The sequence below is a fragment of the Hyperoodon ampullatus genome (genome assembly GCF_949752795.1).
Source record: "Hyperoodon ampullatus genome assembly, chromosome: 13".
Classification (NCBI taxonomy): domain Eukaryota; kingdom Metazoa; phylum Chordata; class Mammalia; order Artiodactyla; family Ziphiidae; genus Hyperoodon; species Hyperoodon ampullatus.
The window spans coordinates 8,141,134-8,146,636 of record NC_136926.1 but is presented as its reverse complement, the minus strand read 5'-3'; positions in this window follow the sequence as shown (position 1 = coordinate 8,146,636).

The following is a 5,503-nucleotide window of genomic DNA, read 5'->3' as shown; positions in this document are numbered from 1 at the left end:
ACACCGAGTTCAGTCCTCTGATCCACTTCTCACGGGAGATGCATCAGCAGGCTTAATTCTAGAACAACCTCACCCGAGCGGATCCCTGTTGGGTGCGAAGGGAACTACTAACTTTTCAAGTTTACCAAGTGCAAATCCAAGAAAACCTAGAACGGCGTAACTTCTCAGACACTGAAGAACTTCTTGCTGTGAAGCAAAACACTCGAATCTTGAAGTGACTGTCCTGGGGAAGGCGGGGTCGACAGCTCAGGAGCGTCTGCACACTGTCTCTGAAGCCAAGATTACATTTGTGTTGCTGCTGTATTTTTTTTTTTTTTCCACTCCTCTATTTAAGGATGTAAGCTATTTGAGGGTGGTACCGATCAGGAATTCGCTTTTTCATCGGGGCTTTTCACTGTTCAACTGATTCCTTCCACTTTCTTTTTTTGTGCCTTGTGCCCTTGAGGTGACCTCTGGCATGTTTTCCTGGTTGTTTTGCATCTCCCCTTGCAAGTGCCCTCTTGGTTCACTTCAGGCAGCCATTGCCCCGGTCCTCACATCTCTCTCCTCCCTGTCCCAGGACTTCAGCTGGAGCGGACCAGGCAGGGAGGAGGAGAGCCCGAGGCTGCGGAAGAGCAGGACCTCCCCAGCAGCCTGACTTCCTGGTCCAGGGGGCTGAGGGACACACCCTGAGCCCCAGGTGGGGACAGCACCAGCCTCCAGGGTCCGAGGAGTCTCCGATGTCTGGGCACTGTCCCCAAGGGCTTCCACAGAGCCCTTCGATTGTCCTGGCACTTCCCCCTCTGCCGCCACCACACGGCGTTCTCCCACACCTCCGAAGACGGACTGGCTTCTGCCGCTGACTGCAGGATTGTCTCCTTAAGACGATAAAGGGGCGGAGGAGGCTGGGAGCAGACGGCAGGAGTAGCTGGTGCTGAACTTTCTCTCATAGGACGTCGCTTGGATTTCAAATCCACAGTCACCTGCTGCCCTCTGCTCGCCGCCCTCCCCGCCAGCTCCACCCGTCCCCACCTGCAGAGGAGGCGAGGTTGCAGTCGGCCAAGATCCAAAATCCGCTTGCTTCTACATACCGTTCCGACTCCCAGAGCCAACAGTTGGATCGTGTCTCATTCCCGGATGCGCCGACGCTCCCAGACGCTGCCACGGGGGAGCGGGCCTTGAGGGTTGGACCTTGAAGGCCAGAAAGGAGGCACCGAGGAACTGGAGAGCTTTGCACTCCTCCAGAAAGGGGCACCCGGGCCCCTCCCCCGCCTCCATCCCCTGCCTGCTCTGGGAAGGCTTCATCTCACTAAAATGGAGATGCCCGCCCCACCCTTGGACAAACTGCCTAATTGTTTGGTTCTGAGGCCTGTTTTGCTATTAATTCCTATACGGACTCCTCAGACCTTAACCCTTTTCCTGAGCTTTCTTTACTGCACTGGAGTTCCAACTCCCTTTGAGTTGTATGGCGGGGAGGGAGGGTTCCGAGGGTTTCGTTGGTTGTTTTATTCTTTTTTTCTGTTTGTTTGTTTTTGTTTTTGTTTTGGCTAATTGGTGCATATTCAGGTACCACCTTTTTCACATGTGGATCTCTCTCCTGACCACCGTGGGGAGTGTCTGCCAGGTTCCATTTTCTAAGCGTGTCTGAGGGTGAGGCTCTTACTTGTTTTTTAAGGGAGCCAATCTAGTTCCTGCACTTCAAGAAGAATCAAAATGTTCCTGAATTTCAAATACCTCATGCAAAAATGTCTCCTGAAACAAGGGAAGAAAAAAAAAAAAACACGAACTTTGAAAATCTTAAATGTTGAAGTTAGCGATGCCGAAAGGTTTCTGTCTTAAAAAAAAAAAAAATCCTTATCCATTTCGCCCCTCAGGCAGGCAGTTCTGTGGAGAACTGTGTCCTGCGTTACCTCTCAGCATATCTCAAGGCGGCTTTACCTCCAGACCCTATAGAGTTAAGAGTTAACTTTTTCCTTTGCAGCAAAACTCCATTTGGATGAAAGATGAATCTGGATATTTATTTCCTCTTCCTTTTTGGGAAACGAGAGGTTACAAGCAAGACAGCTGAAGGAGAATCACACACGCATCCGTGGAAACAGCAGGGTCCTCTCGACAGGCAAGGGGAGTGGACACGGTTAAGCATGAACGAAGAGGACGCCCAGGATACGAGGCTGTCGTTAGATTTTCTCTGAAGTGCCTGAAGGTAGGAATGGGCCGGGGGTCGGGACCGACGGGGCCCCGCCACGGCCACGCCAGGCAGAGCGCCAGCGGCCCTGCACTCCATCCACGCCGGCCGGGAAGGCCTTCCACGCGGGATGATGAGACTGCAAAAATCCAGACGTGCTTCCTTCCCCGACGCGGCTCGCTCCTCAGCCGCCGTTCCCCACCCCTCGCCCCCAGCCCCACCACAGAATCTAAGACCTTTCAGCCGGCGAGCCAGAGGCGGGGGTCCTAAGCGAATGCCTTCCGCGGACACCAGGCCCCGCGGCCTAAAGGGCTCCCGGGGCAAACTGAACTCCCCGAACTCCCCGAACACTGGAAGTTGGGGACGCTGCAGCTACACATTCCACAAAGTGCTGGCACTTACCCCCGTAACCCGAAGGCGGTAGACCGACTCATAGGGTGGTGACCTCCCATTACCAACGATGTCATGGTTTGGAATGTTCGTTATCAGCCAAGGACCTGCTTAGAGGTATAAAGACCTTTTTTCACTGTTACCTAATTTTTTTTTTTCCTTACTTTTTTTTTTTTGGTGTGTTGTACAGCAGTATAATTTTTCACTTATTTATTCCATCAGTAGATATGGTTTGTACAATGTACAATGGTTCCATTTCAGAAAATAAAAACTCAAATCATGAACACCATGCGATTTTTGTAGCATGATGATACAGAGTAAAATCCCGTGGATGGTGAGAAGGTCCCCCACCGGCTGCTCTGGCGTCTCCTGCACGGCCACGTGGCCCTGACTTTGTACACAACTTGCACGCAGGCACTGTGGCCTCCGCCTCCCGCCGTCGGTCGTGATAGCTGCCATCATTAAGCACCAGCTGGATGCTGTGGGCAGGTGTTGTTTGCCACCTTATGCAGACAGCCTCTTGCCGCGTCAGAGCCCCGGTGTAAATTACAGCCACGCTTGGCCCCCCAGCCTGGGTCCTGGCCCAGGACACAAGTTTGCTGCGTCCCTGACTTTGGGAGGCTCTGGCCCGTGGCAGGGACTCTGAGGTGTCAGTTTACTAGCAGCTTTGTCTTGACTTGTCTTAACTCGTGGTCAGGCTGAAGGCAGAGCTGCCCCAGGGCCCTTCTCCCGCACCCCACCGCCCACCCCCAGCAACTCGGGCCCTTTCTCCCGCTCAGCTCAGACTCCCTCCCCCAGTGGACTTTTTCCTTTCTTCTCTGTGCAGTCTCTCCTCTTCCAACTCTCCACCTGAAACCGGGCCCTGGGGGTGGGACAATTGTTCTAGCGAGGCCTGTGCTAAGTCACCCATGTTGACCGTTGACCGACCTGCAGGCAAATGTTCTCTCCTTTTTGTTTTGTCTGACTCTCTTCCCCACCCCATTCCTTTTTAACATGTTCCAGTGTTTTTACCGGGATTGGTTGCTCAGCAAAATAAACTGATATGGAAAGTTCAGCCTGACAAAACACAAATCATAGGGGCCTTGTTTGCTTAACAAAAAAAAAAAAAAGTGCCTTAGCGGGCACACTTTCACTCTCTCCGGTGCCCCTGTGGTCTGTTGTCTGGGTCTCAGTCTCTGGATGAAGGTCCCTTCCTTCCAGACTTGTCTCTCTGGATCTCCCCCCTTCTCTCTGCCACTCTTGTCTCTACCCCCCTGGGTCTCTGTCTCAGGCGTTCTGCTTTACCTTCTCTGTCTCAGCTCCCTGTCTGTCTCTGTGGAGGTGTCTGACTTCTCATCTCCCTCAAGGAGCAGTTGTGCCCAAGGGATGGAAATTTAGGCTTCACAGGCATTCGTTGAGCACCATCTGTGTACTGGACCCTGGGCAGCAGTGACTCAAACTTGACCCTTTCTCTCTAGGCAGATAAGCTGGTGCATTAGGATGCCCAGCGCAGTTTGGAATTGGGGGCGAGGTGCATTTTGATGGCAGGGATCAGGGAGGCTCCTAGGATGGTGAGGAAGTCCAGGCATGGAGCTAAGAAGCTCATTTTTCCTTGTGGACGCTAAGGAGTGGTTGGAGGTTTCCGAGCCAGGGCTCTGCTGGACTGGGGGCAGTGTTGCTAGTGAATGGCATGGATTGGAAAAAGCCAGACTGGAGGTCGGGGCAGGGCAGCTATGGAACTGGACAGTAAGTCAAGCAGGAGATCAGGAGTTGGCAGGAGAGCCCGTGTGCCCGCAGGTGATGTGAAGGCAATCAGCACTGAAGCCAGGTAGGGTGGGAACAGGTTGGGGAGGAGGCAGGCAGAGAAAGCTCTAGTCCAGGTCCAAGACTGGACCAAGATAAGTGTCATAGAAGTCCATGGTTGGGCTGAGGAGGGATTGCAATCCCTAAAGACCAAGTCTACCCGCCCCCGCCTGCCTGGTGAGGAATGCGTCTTTTCCTCCAGAGGCTCATAGTAGACACCGGTTGTCTTTGCCAGTTGCATTCCCTTCTTCCAGTAGGGGTTCCCCTCACCCACTCTCAGTCTGGCCACGTGACCCAGGCCCCTCCCCCTGGCAACAGCAATTGGGTCAAGGATGATCACATGACCTAAAGTGGCCCAGTGAGAGTCAGCCCTGGGATTTTTGTGGGAACTGTTGGGAAAGAGTTCTGCTAGAGTGTTGGCTGGAGTTGTTAAATGGAGCAGCTGGGGCCACCTTCGCTCCAAGGTGGGGAGAAGCCTGCCTGAGAATGAAGCCAACACAGGAGAGTGTTGAAAGATGGTGAGTGTGAGCCTCCTGAGAGCAGCATTTGAGCACTGGGACCCAGCCAGCTCTGAAGCCAGCCCTCCTCCTGAACTTTTCTATTTTGTGAGCCAATAAATGCCCATGATAGTTTAGGTCAGTTTTCACTGGGCCTTTTCCCACCTGAGCCCCCACCCCTCCACCCAAGGACTTGGAGAGTCTCCTGGACAAATCCAGAAAGAGGGAGGGTTGCTAAGATGGTAGCTCTGACTCCTGACTGGGTGTCATTTTCTTGGAGGGAGTGTCTCTTTCCTCCAAACTTTGCCCTGTCAATGCTCCGATATAAGAAGGACTCGGAAGTTTCACAGCTGACGACAGGGTAATAACCAGAGACTAACATGGACCTGTTTGGGACTTCTGAAGCAGCCCCTTCTAGAATCCTCAGAACTCCAGCACTTCAGAGCTGTGTGACCTCAGGTAAGTATCTTAACCTATCTGGGCCCCAGCTTCCTCATCTGTAAAATGGAAAGAATAATTGTGCCTACTCAGGTTGCTGTGAGGATTAATACATGTAAATTAATAAGTACATGTAAAGTGCTCGGGACAAGCCCTGGCACATAGTAAATCTCAATAATGTTAGCTGCTATTGTTATTACCATTGTAGTTATTATCCTCAGGCACATCTAGA